Source organism: Triticum urartu, unplaced genomic scaffold, assembly GCF_056163025.1.
Source record: "Triticum urartu cultivar PI428250 unplaced genomic scaffold, HENAU_Tu73 scaffold2, whole genome shotgun sequence".
NCBI classification, from domain to species: domain Eukaryota; kingdom Viridiplantae; phylum Streptophyta; class Magnoliopsida; order Poales; family Poaceae; genus Triticum; species Triticum urartu.
In genome coordinates this window covers 14784119-14799038 of record NW_028260368.1, presented here as the reverse complement: position 1 = coordinate 14799038, position 14920 = coordinate 14784119, and the positions used below count along the sequence as shown (strand labels likewise).

Here is a 14920-nt window from a genome sequence, read left to right as displayed (position 1 = left end):
ATCCTTAACCATTTCTTTTTTTTGACACGAGGAACTACTCACCATGAATCCACTAATTGCTGCTGCTTCTGTTATTGCTGCTGGATTGGCCGTAGGGCTTGCTTCTATTGGACCTGGAGTTGGTCAAGGTACTGCTGCAGGACAAGCTGTAGAAGGTATTGCGAGACAGCCAGAAGCAGAAGGTAAAATACGAGGTACTTTATTGCTTAGTCTAGCTTTTATGGAAGCTTTAACAATTTATGGACTAGTTGTGGCACTAGCGCTTTTATTTGCGAACCCTTTTGTTTAATCTTAAAAAAAAAATTCTTTCGATTTCGATTAGATACTTTTTTCTTTTTTTAGTAAATTGGTATTTGCTTCCACAATTCCAATTATATCAATACTTTATTTAATTTACTCCTATTTATTACTCCTGGAATTATCTATTTATCGGGACAGATAATACCCCATTCTAGGAAGGGCTGAGTTGAGTATTATTAATTTAGAAGATATGCTCACCTTCTTATTTCCCGTCCTTAGTTTAGGAAAGTGGAAAGTTTTTTCCTTTTATTTTAGGAATTTTGGGAACAGAACATTTCAACAAAGGAAGTCTTTCACCGGTCAAACAAGACGTAAGACTTAATCTAAAAGAAATTACTAGATTGAATCTATTTGCATTAAAAAAACCGATCAAAAAAGGGCGAGCGAAGTAAGTGATCGAAAAACTTTGTTCTTTGTTCGTCCTATCTATAAGAGGAGAGCATATGAAAAATGTAACCCATTCTTTCGTTTTTTTAGCTCACTGGCCATCCGCTGGCAGTTTCGGGCTTAATACCGATATTTTAGCAACAAATCTAATAAATCTAACTGTAGTGGTTGGTGTTTTGATTTTTTTTGGAAAGGGAGTGTGTGCGAGTTGTCTATTTCAAGAATAGATTGGATCTATCCGGCTGCACTTTATAATATTTTTTAGTATTTTTCGGATAAATAAGAAAAGGGTGCACGATCTCGACGAATTACTTCTGAATAAATTCAGAAATCATATGGAAGAACCATAGCATTTCGCGACTCATTGGTAAATCAACTTTGATTCTCTATAAACCAAGAATGTGAGACCATTAACACGGTTAAAGCTAAACTGCTTGAAGTCCAGGCAAAAAGAGGTACTCTTTCTACAACTATATTAGTATTAGTACCAATTTAAACGGGAAATAGCTAATGTAAAATTTATCTGATATAGAACACTCATATCGATAAAATGGTTTGAACTATTTACTAGAAAAAAAAGGGGGCACCCTGCCCTTTTTTAACCAATGCCGAATCGACGACCTATGTATAAAAAAGAGAAATTTTTTGGATTTGAAGAAAAAAAAAATAAAAAAGAATTCTATTAATTTTCATTTTCCATTTATTTAGTTAGTTTTTCTTAATGAAATTGAAATTATTAACTAGAGGGCAAATAAAAATAAAGAAACAACTTTGCTGACCATGATATATTTTTATCTAGGCGGAAGAGTCCTCTTAATATTTATCTAGTCTTATATAGGTTTCGGTATATTGAAATATAAACATAAAAAAGAAGATAGAGGATAGGCTCATTACTTAAAAAAAAGATATGGAAATAGCTATAGAAAAAAAAAAAGGAGCGTGAGAGCCAAATGAATCGAAAGATTCATGTTTGGTTCGGGAAGAGATCATAAAAGTTGTAAACTTACAAAATAATCTACTTTCATTAAAAGATTTATTAGATAATCGAAAACAGAGGATCTTGAGTACTATTCGAAATTCAGAAGAATTGCGTAGAGGGACCATTGAGCAACTCGAAAAAGCTCGGATTCGATTACAGAAAGTCGAACTAGAAGCGGATGAGTATCGAATGAATGGATACTCTGAGATAGAACGAGAAAAAGCAAATTTGATTAATGCTACTTCTATTAGTTTGGAACAATTGGAAAAGTCTAAAAACGAAACCCTTTATTTTGAAAAACAAAGGGCAATGAATCAGGTCCGACAGCGGGTTTTCCAACAGGCCGTACAAGGAGCTCTAGGAACTCTGAATAGTTGTTTGAATACCGAGTTACATTTCCGTACGATTCGTGCTAATATTGGCATTCTCGGGTCCCTGGAATGGAAGAAATAATTAAATTAATTAGGCCTTGAACTTCTACTTTCGTTTAGAATTTAGGCATTATTTTTCCCCTTGCTTCCGAAAAAAGAGTCAAGAAACACTAATGGCAACCCTTCGAGTCGACGAAATTCATAAAATTCTCCGCGAACGTATTGAACAATATAATAGGAAAGTAGGGATTGAGAATATAGGTCGCGTAGTTCAAGTGGGGGATGGGATTGCTCGTATTATAGGTCTTGGTGAAATAATGTCAGGTGAATTAGTCGAATTTGCAGAAGGTACTAGGGGTATTGCTCTGAATTTGGAATCCAAAAATGTTGGGATTGTATTAATGGGCGATGGGTTGATGATACAAGAGGGAAGTTTTGTAAAAGCAACAGGAAGAATTGCTCAGATACCCGTGAGTGAGGCTTACTTGGGTCGTGTTGTAAATGCTCTGGCTAAACCTATTGATGGGAAAGGCGAAATTATAGCTTCCGAATCTCGCTTAATTGAATCTCCTGCTCCAAGTATAATTTCCAGGCGTTCCGTATACGAACCTCTTCAAACAGGGCTTATTGCTATCGATTCGATGATCCCTATAGGGCGCGGTCAGCGAGAGTTAATTATTGGGGACAGACAGACTGGCAAAACAGCAGTAGCCACAGATACAATTCTCAATCAAAAAGGGCAAGGTGTAATATGTGTTTATGTAGCTATCGGTCAAAGAGCATCCTCCGTAGCTCAAGTAGTAACTACTTTCCATGAGGAGGGGGCCATGGAATACACTATTGTAGTAGCTGAAATGGCGGATTCACCTGCTACATTACAATACCTCGCTCCTTATACGGGAGCAGCCCTGGCTGAGTATTTTATGTACCGCGAACGGCATACTTTAATAATTTATGATGATCTCTCCAAACAGGCACAAGCTTATCGCCAAATGTCCCTTCTATTAAGAAGACCTCCCGGACGTGAGGCTTATCCAGGGGATGTTTTTTATTTGCATTCACGCCTTTTAGAAAGAGCCGCTAAATTAAATTCTCTTTTAGGCGAAGGAAGTATGACCGCTTTACCAATAGTTGAGACTCAATCTGGAGACGTTTCCGCCTATATTCCTACTAATGTAATCTCCATTACAGATGGACAAATATTCTTATCTGCGGATCTATTCAATGCCGGAATTCGACCCGCTATTAATGTGGGTATTTCTGTTTCCAGAGTAGGATCCGCGGCTCAAATTAAAGCCATGAAACAAGTAGCTGGCAAATCAAAATTGGAACTAGCGCAATTCGCAGAGTTACAAGCCTTTGCACAATTCGCCTCTGCTCTCGATAAAACAAGTCAGAATCAATTGGCAAGGGGTCGACGATTAAGGGAATTGCTTAAACAATCCCAGGCAAATCCTCTCCCAGTGGAAGAGCAGATAGCTACTATTTATACCGGAACAAGAGGATATCTTGATTCGTTAGAAATTGAACAGGTAAATAAATTTCTGGATGAGTTACGTAAACATCTAAAAGATACTAAACCTCAATTCCAAGAAATTATATCTTCTAGCAAGACATTCACCGAGCAAGCGGAAATCCTTTTGAAGGAAGCTATTCAGGAACAGCTGGAACGGTTTTCTCTTCAGTAACAAATAAATTTTGCATGTCTACTCTTGTTAGTAGAATAGGAATCGTTGAGAAAGCTTTTTCATTTGAATCATGCAAAAAAGTTTTCTTTGTTTTTAGTTTAGTATAGTTATTTAAAGAATAGATAGAAATAAGATTGCGTCCAATAGGATTTGAACCTATACCAAAGGTTTAGAAGACCTCTGTCCTATCCATTAGACAATGGACGCTTTTCTTTCATATTTTATTCTTTCTTTTATTTTTTTGCTTCTTCCGAGAAAAAACTGTTAGACCAAAACTCTTTTAGGAAATCAAAAAATCCAGATACAAATGCATGATGTATATATTATATCATGCATATATCATAAAGAAGGAGTATGGAGGCGGTAGTGGGAATCGAACCCGCAACCCCAAGGTTATGAGCCTTATGAGCTACCAAACTGCTCTATACTCTTAAACTAAAGAGGGGTAACTAGTGGATAAAAGAGGGTTGGATACGCCCCTCTACCAATATCTATACAAATAGAATAGTCCATTTATACAGAATGGTAAAGAGGGCTCCTCTATGATTATCAATTCCAGAAATCCATACAAATACGAAAGGGTATTTTATCCTTACCAACTGGATCTTGTTGCACCCGGTAACAAACATTCATAAACCATTTCTCGAAGTACGTGTCCGGATAGCCCAAAATGTCGATAGTTAGCTCTAGGTCTTCCGGTCAAAAAACAACGTCGATGAAGGCGTGTAGGTGCACTATTACGCGGTAGGGATTGCAATTTTTCTCGCATTTTCGTTTTTTCACTCAAACTCAAGGGAGAAACTTTGCTTCTTATCTTTTTTTTTAAAGATTGACGAATCAAATGATATTTCTGTTCTAATTTCTGCCGCTTCTTCTCCCTCTGAATCAAACTTTTTTTTGCCATAATGTGTCGTTGCTATTATTACCAAGTATACGGTTCTAATCCTAGATGGAAAAATAAATAGAAAAAGAAATCTAAAAAGGCAGATCCTCCCTCTCTATCAAGAGTAATGAACTAGGTGCTGATACAGTACAAAAAAACAAACTAAATTAACCAAACTTGCCTGATGTTGAGGCAATCAAGAAAGCTGCATAAGTGAATATATAACCCACGGAAAAGTGAGCTAATCCAACCAATCTTGCTTGCACAATGGAAAGAGCCACGGGCTTATCTCTCCAGCGAATTAAATTAGCTAAAGGTGTGCGTTCATGAGCCCATGCTAAAGTCTCAATTAATTCCTGCCAATACCCCCGCCAGGAAATTAAGAACATAAATCCAGTAGCCCAAACAAGATGTCCAAATAAGAACATCCACGCCCATACCGATAAACTATTCATCCCAAAAGGATTATATCCATTGATAAGTTGTGAAGAGTTTAACCATAGGTAATCTCTTAACCATCCCATCAAATAAGTGGAGGATTCATTAAATTGTGAAACGTTGCCCTGCCATAATGTGATATGTTTCCAATGCCAATAAAAAGTAACCCACCCAATGGTATTTAACATCCAGAAAACTGCCAAATAAAATGCGTCCCAAGCAGAAATATCACAAGTACCGCCGCGCCCTGGGCCGTCACAAGGAAAACTATATCCAAAATCCTTTTTATCTGGCATTAATTTGGAACCGCGTGCATCTAAAGCGCCCTTTACTAAAATCAATGTAGTTGTATGCAAACCTAGAGCAATAGCATGATGAACCAAGAAATCCCCAGGTCCTATTGTTAAGAAAAGCGAATTACTATTCTCATTAACAGCATTCAACCATCCGGGCAACCATAGGCTTCGACCCGCATTGAAAGCGGGGCCATTCGTTGAAGATAAGAGTATATCGAACCCATATGTCGTCTTGCCATGAGCAGATTGTATCCATTGGGCAAATATAGGTTCGATCAAGATTTGCTTTTCTGGAGTACCAAAAGCAAGCATGACGTCGTTATGAACATAAAGGCCCAAGGTATGGAATCCTAGAAAGAGGCTAGCCCAACTTAAATGAGATATGATAGCTTCTTTATGGTCTAACATTCTTGCCAATACATTATCCTCATTCTGTTCCGGATTGTAATCCCTAATGAAAAAAAATAGCTCCATGAGCAAAAGCCCCTGTCATGATGAACCCTGCAATATATTGGTGATGAGTATATAAAGCAGCTTGAGTAGTAAAGTCTTGTGCTATGAATGCATAAGGAGGTAAAGAGTACATATGTTGAGCTACTAAGGAAGTAATAACCCCTAAAGAAGCTAGAGCAAGACCTAACTGAAAATGAATCGAATTGTTGATTGTGTCATAAAGGCCCTTATGCCCACGCCCTAATCGACCCCCCGGAGGAGTATGCGCTTCTAAAAGATCTTTAATACTGTGCCCAATTCCGAAGTTAGTTCGATACATGTGACCGGCAATGAGAAAAATAAATGCAATAGCTAAATGATGGTGAGCCATATCGGTCAGCCACAAACTTTGTGTTTGTGGATGGAATCCCCAAGAAGAGTTAGAATGGCAGTTCCCGCTCCTTGAGCGGTACCAAATAAATGATTACTCGAATCAGGGTTTTGGGCATAAAGATTCCATTGACCCGTCAAAAGGGGTCCCAACCCCTGGGGATAGGGTAATACATCTAAGAAATTATTCCATCGAACGTACTCCCCCCTGGATGCGGGAATAGCAACATGAACTAAATGTCCTGTCCAAGCCAAAGAACTTACCCCGAAAAGTCCTGACAAATGATGATTGAGACGAGATTCCGCGTTTTTGAACCACGAAAGGCTTGGTTTCCATTTGGGTTGTAGATGTAACCAACCCGCTATTAAGGACAGCGTAGAAAGAAATAATAGAAAAAGAGCTCCAGTATAAAGATCCTCATTGGTGCGTAATCCTATTGTATACCACCACTGATAAACTCCAGAATAAGCAATATTCACTGGACCAGCAGCACCTCCTCGAGTAAAGGCTTCCACAGCGGGTTGACCAAAATGAGGATCCCAAATCGCATGAGCAATAGGTCTTACGTGTAAAGGATCCTGTATCCATGATTCAAAATTTCCTTGCCAAGCTACATGAAACAGATTTCCGGACGTCCATAGAAAGATTATTGCTAATTGCCCAAAGTGAGAAGCAAAAATGTTCTGATAAAGACGTTCTTCAGTAATATCATCATGACTTTCGAAATCATGTGCGGTAGCAATACCAAACCAAATACGACGAGTAGTGGGGTCCTGAGCTAAGCCTTGGCTAAACTGGGAAATCTTAATTCCATAATGCCTTTCAAATCCTCCTAGCCACTATCCTACTGCAATAATTCTCGCTAAGAAGAATGCCCATGTCGTGGCAATTCCACCCAGAAGGTAATGGGTTACTCCTACAGCGCGTCCTTGTATAATGCTCAAGGCTCTAGGCTGAGTAGCAGGAGCAACTTTTAATTTGTTATGAGCCCAAACGATAGATTCAATGAGTTCTTGCCAATAACCACGGCCGCTGAATAAAAACATTAAACTGAAGGCCCAGACAAAATGAGCACCTAAGAAAAAAAGACCATATGCAGATAATGAAGAACCATAAGACTGAATGACTTGCGATGCCTGTGCCCACAAGAAATCTCGAAGCCACCCATTAATCGTAATGGAACTCTGTGCAAAGTTTCCCCCTGTAATATGAGTTACCACCCCTTGATCACTTATAGTACCCCAAACATCCGACTGCATTTTCCAACTGAAATGGAAAATGACTACCGAAATTGCATTGTACATCCAGAATAAACCTAAGAAAACATGATCCCAGGCGGATACTTGACATGTTCCCCTCGGCCAGGCCCATCGCAAGGAAAGCGAAAACCTAGATTTGCTTTATCGGGTATCAAACGGGAACTCCGAGCAAATAAAACACCTTTCAAAAGTATTAATACAGTCACATGTATGGTAAATGCATGAATGTGATGGACTAAAAAATCTGCGGTTCCTAATGGAATAGGTAACAAAGCCACTTTGCCACCTACTGCTACTAACTCGCCGCCTCCCACGTTAAGCTAGTACTTGTTGTTGCACCAGGAGCTGTTACGCCAGGCGCAGTAGCATGGATATTTTGTACCCATTGAGCAAAGATAGGTTGTAATTGTATGGCAGTATCCGAAAACATATCTTGTGGACGGCCTAAAGCACTCATGGTATCATTATGAATGTACAAGCCAAAACTGTGAAAACCTAGAAATATACATACCCAGTTAAGGTGGGATATGATTGCATCGCGGTGTCTAAGGACGCGATCTAATAGATCGTTGTATCGAGTAGTTGGATCATAGTCTCTTACCATAAAAATTGCTGCATGTGCAGCAGCACCGACTATTAGAAATCCGCCAATCCACATGTGGTGTGTGAACAAGGAAAGTTGTGTACCATAGTCAGTAGCTAGGTATGGATAGGGAGGCATAGAATACATATGATGAGCTACAACAATGGTTGTAGAGCCTAGCATAGCTAGGTTAAGAGATAATTGAGCATGCCATGACGTTGTTAAGATTTCATAAAGACCCTTATGGCCTTGTCCTGTAAATGGGCCCTTGTGAGCCTCCAAAATATCTTTAAGTCCATGGCCAATACCCCAATTGGTCCTATACATATGACCTGCGATTAGGAAAAGAATAGCAATAGCTAAATGATGGTGCGCAATATCGGTCAGCCAGAGACCACCGGTTACTGGATCTAGTCCTCCGCGAAAAGTCAGAAATTCTGCGTATTTGGACCAATTTAAAGTGAAAAAAGGGGTTGCTCCTTCGGCAAAACTAGGATAAAGTTGAGCCAAAAGGTCCCGATTCAAGATAAATTCATGAGGAAGTGGTATCTCTTTAGGATCCACCCCAGCGTCAAGAAATTGGTTAATTGGTAAAGATACATGAATTTGGTGCCCCGCCCAAGAAAGAGACCCAAGTCCTAATAATCCCGCTAAGTGGTGATTCAACATGGATTCTACATCTTGGAACCAGGCCAATTTGGGAGCGGCTTTGTGATAATGGAACCAACCAGCAAAAAGCATTAACGCTGCAAAAATCAATGCACCAATTGCAGTACAATAGAGTTGTAATTCACTAGTTATTCCAGATGCTCGCCAAAGCTGAAAAAAACCAGAGGTTATTTGGATTCCTCGGAAACCCCCGCCTACATCACCATTCAATATTTCTTGCCCTACTATAGGCCAAACTACCTGAGCACTGGGTCCAATGTGAGTAGGATCACTTAGCCATGCTTCATAATTGGAAAAACGGGCGCCATGAAAGTACATGCCACTCAACCAAAGAAAGATAATGGAAAGTTGCCCGAAATGAGCACTAAAGACTTTTCGAGAAATCTCCTCCAAATCACCAGTATGACTATCGAAATCGTGAGCATCAGCATGTAGGTTCCAGATCCAAGTGGTAGTATCAGGGCCCTTAGCTAGTGTTCTTGAGAAATGGCCGGGTCTGGCCCATTCCTCAAAAGATGTTTTTACAGGATCCCTATCCACAACAATTTTTACTTCTGGTTCCGGCGAACGAATAATCATTAAGTCCTCCTCTTTCCGGACAAGACATACAAAGAGACCCGCCAACTGTCTTTTTAGTGAATCTTTGAAAGATATATATTTTGAAAGATAGATTTTGAAAGATAGATTTTGAAAGATAGATATTGTGATTAGTTCTTTTCTTTACTATCTACCATCCTTCTATTTTTTTTTTAGTTATTCACTGGAGCAATTATATATTGAAGTCAATCCGAGGCAAGTGTTCGGGTCTATTATGACATAAAGATTAGGTGCCTAACGGACATTGTTTATCTTGAAAAACAAATATTTCTCGACGTAAGAAAAAAATCTTTTTTATTTTTAATTTAAGAAACTAGTGTATTTTTTTTGAGGGCATAAGCTCCTATCTATATCTACTTTCCTTGAGCATAATATAGGGTTTTTTTATTTGATTCTAAATTCCAAGATAACTCATTAGAATTATTAATAAGATGGTCCTAATATATTAGCAATATTTAGATTGCCCCCTCTTTTTATTCACTTTATTACTTCTATTCTAGACCCTATCCCTATGGTTTATTCTTATGAAATATCATATAAAATAGAAGGTATAAGAAATGGATATAATGAAATTCTTGATTCGATCTTACGACCTAATTTATTTGATTAATGGATCAACAACCAAACCACCCATTTTATGAAAAAGAAGGAGCATGGTCTTATTCAAATTCAAAGCGCTTCGTAATCTTCAACCAGTTCTGTGCTTCAATATAATTTCCCGGAGTAAGCGCTATAGCTTGTTTCCAATATTCAGCAGCTTGATCAAACCAAGCTTCCGCAATTTCCGAATCACCCTGTAGAATGGCCTGTTCTCCTCGGTCGGAATAGGAAGTTCCTTCCCTTAGAACCGTACTTGAGAGTTTCCTACCTCATACGGCTCAGAAATTGCTATCTGAATTTCCCCTATCTTAACTGAATTCGATTTATCAAAAATCGATCCAATTTGTTCTTGGGTTAAGCAGAAGAAATTAATTACCTAAGTTTCAAACCCTAATTTTTATCAATAATCAGTTTGATCTTTTTTCCCACCTTCAGAAGAATGAAGCATAGATAGATATAGAGCCTTCGTTCAAATTTTCTGAGAGGTAACTATCCCGGTTTCATATATGAAATCTCTATAGAATCCTTGAAAAAGACTTTTTTCCATAAGAAAGAAAAAAGAACTTACTATCTTTGGGATCTGATACTACACCGCTGCTTAATCCCTTAGTGGATCGGCTCTATTACATAAGCGGATTCCTAAATTTTGCCCCATATCATGGGATAAGTAAGCAGTTTTTTTTAGTTGTATCGACCCAGTCGCTCACTAATTGATCTTTACGGTGCTTTCTCTATCAATTTGAGAAACTTTATCCATAGAGTAGTAGTATAGGCCATACTTTCTTCGTTTTTTGATTCTCGTGAAGTGTCCTTCCTTCCTACAGCTGATAGGGAAAAATCGTTGTTTTTACGATCCCTATGTAGAAAGCCCTTTTTTTCTAGTATTTACTAGAAAATTTGATCCTCTCTTTTTTTTTTTCTTTCTATAGTGGAGATAGTCGCACGTAATGACAGATCACGGCCATATTATTAAAAGCTTGCGGTAAGAAGGGGTTTCGTTCTAGTGCCCGGAAATAATATTCCAAAGCCTTTGTATGCTCTCCATTGCTTGTGTGTATAAGGCCTATGTTATAGAGTATATAACTTCGATCATAGGGATCGATTTCTAGTCGCGTAGCTTCATAATAATTTTGCAAAGCTTCCGCATAATTTCCTTCGGATTGAGCCAACATCCGTTACGGTCGTTCATTCTATTCAAAAAATCTCCGTTCCAAAACCGTACATGAGGTTTTCATCTCATACGGCTCCTCCCTTCTGTACATAATAGTACTAAGCGAAATAATCTATAGAATCAAAATAGAATTAGTCCCGTCTCATTATGAACCGAAAGGGGCTGGTATTTTTCCAAGAAATCTCTAGCCAACCTTCCCACAAGAGGTTTTTCTTAACACCAATGAATTCTATTAATGCTAGAGGAAAACGATAGCTCCAATAATTTCTTTGTTCTCAACGCCTCCTATTTAGAGGAATTAGCTACTTCAACGATCTTTGATGGTTATAGGGGTATCCAAAGTACAAACCTGATGGTTGTTTGTTATCCCAACCATTCTTCCCAGCCCTGATACCGATCAGGAAAGGGGTAATTTCTAACAAAGTTTTTCTCTTGTTGATTCCTATTTCTAGGTGTAGTGCTTTTCTCCCCTATGCTGCCTACGGATACTAATAGAGTAGGATTGGCCTGTAATCCATACCATACCATATCCTGTAGGTGTAACCTTTCGCTCAATACTCAAATCTACAATTGAAGTATCTGAAGCCGCATCAATCGAGGATACACGACGGAAGGAATTGTTAGTTCGCCTCACCTTCCCGAAGCGTGGGGTTTGTTTGCTTTACAAATTTGGTTCTCTCTATGCCAACCCCCCTCTCTTTTTCGTAAGACTGAGGTATAGGTAGGGCTAAAAAAAAGCAAAAAAAAGAGTCAAATCGCACCATCTCTATAATAAGTAAATGCCTTTTTTTCTCCTGAGGTTGTCGGAATTATTCGCAATAAAATATTGGCTACAATTGAGGAGGTCTTATCAATGAAATTTCCATTTCCACGGGATCTAGGCATAATTCCCAACCCATTCTATATAGAATTGTTTTCATTCCTTCACAAAATAACATAAAAACAAACACATTCGATTCTTATAATTATAAATAGATTGATCCATATGCTCTACTCTAAATCCATATGCTTTAAATGGATAAGAGAGATATGGATTTTCCGCTCAGCTCAAATTGTATCCTTTTCCTTCTGCTTGGACACGAAGAGATATGAAATATTTGACTAAGACTGGATTTCATTCCACTTTCCTATTTCTGAACAACAACTTATGTTATCAACTATTTCGTGTTTTCAAAGTTATTAATTGTCTCATACCCTATTTTTGATTTCGATAGTATGGTGTAGCGTATCTTATGCAAACGGAATTCTAAGGTTTCTTTATTTTATTATGCAATAAGAAGAATTCTTCCATTTTCTTTTTCTTTAGTTGCGGGAAAACCCAAATTAAAACTTTTATTTTATAGCGAGCGCAATTTCTAGTAAAAAATCCTGTATCCTTCCACTTAGATCAAAAGGAATTTTTCCAATAGAACTATGGAACCCCCGAGTGGTTGCGGTTGTACCTGTACTGCAGGAATAAGAAAACTCGCTATTCACTCAGTTTATTTTCCATAATAAGTTATGTAGGAGAGATGGCCGAGCGGTTCAAGGCGTAGCATTGGAACTGCTATGTAGACTTTTGTTTACCGAGGGTTCGAATCCCTCTCTTTCCGTTTTTCTTAATTCATCAACGTTAAGGATCACAATGTATCAAATCAAATAACAATTTTTTCCAGCAATAATATAATATCTTATATTATCTTATTTTGATTTAATAGAAATTAGAAATTCTCTATAGCAAATTACTGTGGTATGTAAAATACACATAGAGGAAAAAAGAAAAAAGGATCCTAATCCTAGGGTTAATCAATTTTAGCTAGTTGATGGGAAAATACAAATTAATGGTAATGGTCTTAGGGCGATTTAGTTCGGGGAAAGGGGAAGGGGAAGAAAATTCTATGAACCTTTCCTTTTTTCGTTAAGTTCAAGTCTGACGAGAGTAATATTCTACAACTAACAACTCATTTATTTTGAGACCGACCCACTTCCTATCTAGGATTTTATTTACTAGTCCTTTATATTCCAACGTGTCAATCGCCAAATGCTTTGGCAATTTCCCCGGGTCCGATGAAGCAATATAATTTTGAACCAGACCTTTTGATCTTTGGTTATCTTTCGTAGTAATAATATCTCGGGGTTTGCAACGAAAACTTGGTATATTGACTATACGACCATTAACTAAAATATGTCTATGGTTGACTAATTGGCGGGCCCCAGGAATGGTTGAAGCCATACCCAATCGAAAAAGGATATTATCCAAACGCATTTCAAGTAATTGTAGTAAAACCTGGCCTGTTGACCTTTTTGCTTTTCCAGCGATATGTACATATCTAAGTAATTGTCGTTCTGTCAGACCATAATGAAAACGCAATTTCTGTTTTTCTTGAAGACGAATACGATATTGCTCCTTTTTCCCAGAATTGAATTTTTTTTTTAAGATTACTTCCGGATTTAGGTGTTTTTCTAGTGAGTCCTGGTAAAGCTCCCAGACGGCGTATTTTTTTTTAAACGAGGTCCTCGATAACGGGACATGAAGACTCCTTTTTTTATTTTATTGAAATTTCATTTTACACAATTAATTTCATTGTATTTACATTACAGAATACATCGAAATTAAAACTGAATTAAACTACAGGATAAACAGAGTAAAATCAACTAAAGTACCCCAAAAAATGGAATTTCATCAAAATCTTTTTTTTTTGTATATATATTATTTATTTTATTGTTTTGTATCTAGCAAAATTGTAAGGTAAAAAACATAAAAGATCCTGGATTCTCCATTTAATTCGGAAAAAAAGAGATTCTTGTTCGTAGAACATCGATAGAGAAAAAAAAGCCGACTATCGGATTTGAACCGATGACCCTCGCATTACAAATGCGATGCTCTAACCTCTGAGCTAAGTGGGCTTACATAACGGAAATAGTGTAACAAATAGAAATAGGTATAGTATAGGAAATCCGTAAAATCTCAGATATTAGTTATTAATCTTAGCTATTAACTAGTTCTAAATTTGAAGTTATACTTATAAAAATAAAAAAATACTAAAACTTCTTAAAGATAAAGTTAGCTTGATATGCTTAACTATAGGATATTAAAAAATAAAATTATAGAATTTATTGGTATTTCATTCGATCATTATAGACTTTATTATTTGTTAATAATTTGAGGATTAATATTTCACTAAGGGGAACATAGAGTCAGAGTAAATAAAATTGCTAATTCTGATTAGAAAAAAAGAATAAATATCAAGCGTTATAGTATAATTTTGAATACTATAAAAAAGTAAGACGGGAGGTGGGGGAGATAAAAACTTTTGGATATATTGATTCGGATTGAATTGCAAATACATCAAGGATAGAATCAATTCAATTCTGAATTGCAATAAGCAAGCGAGGTCTCTCAAATAGAGTCGAACTGAACTGCTAGACTACGTTGAGTGATGAACTCAATGATTCAAAAAAAAAACTAAGAGATGGATGAAATTACACAAGGAATCCTGGTCTCAAAGAAGAGGGAAATGGGGATATGGCGAAATCGGTAGACGCTACGGACTTGATTGTATTGAGCCTTGGTATGGAAACCTGCTAAGTGGTAACTTCCAAATTCAGAGAAACCCTGGAATTAAAAAAGGGCAATCCTGAGCCAAATCCGTGTTTTGAGAAAACAAGGGGTTCTCGAACTAGAATACAAAGGAAAAGGATAGGTGCAGAGACTCAATGGAAGCTGTTCTAACGAATCGAGTTAATTACGTTGTGTTGTTAGTGGAATTCCTTCTAGTTCTAAATTAGAGAAAGAGGGGTTTTATACCTTATACATTTAATAAACACGTATAGATACTGACATAGCAAACGATTAATCACAGAACTCATATTATATTCTAATTATAATATAGGTTC

At 37.4% G+C, this 14920-nt stretch overlaps 3 non-coding genes across 3 annotated transcripts; 1 reads left to right on the top strand and 2 right to left on the bottom strand.

Moving 5' to 3' along the window:
• Positions 1-3860: 3860 nt before the first annotated feature.
• TRNAR-UCU (transfer RNA arginine (anticodon UCU)) lies at positions 3861-3932 on the bottom strand. Its single transcript has one exon. It is a non-coding gene; the product is annotated as a tRNA-Arg (tRNA).
• Positions 3933-12549: 8617 nt separating this feature from the next.
• Positions 12550-12636, top strand: TRNAS-GGA (transfer RNA serine (anticodon GGA)). The gene has a single exon. It is a non-coding gene; the product is annotated as a tRNA-Ser (tRNA).
• Positions 12637-13857: 1221 nt separating this feature from the next.
• Positions 13858-13930, bottom strand: TRNAT-UGU (transfer RNA threonine (anticodon UGU)). The gene has a single exon. It is a non-coding gene; the product is annotated as a tRNA-Thr (tRNA).
• Positions 13931-14920: the final 990 nt, after the last annotated feature.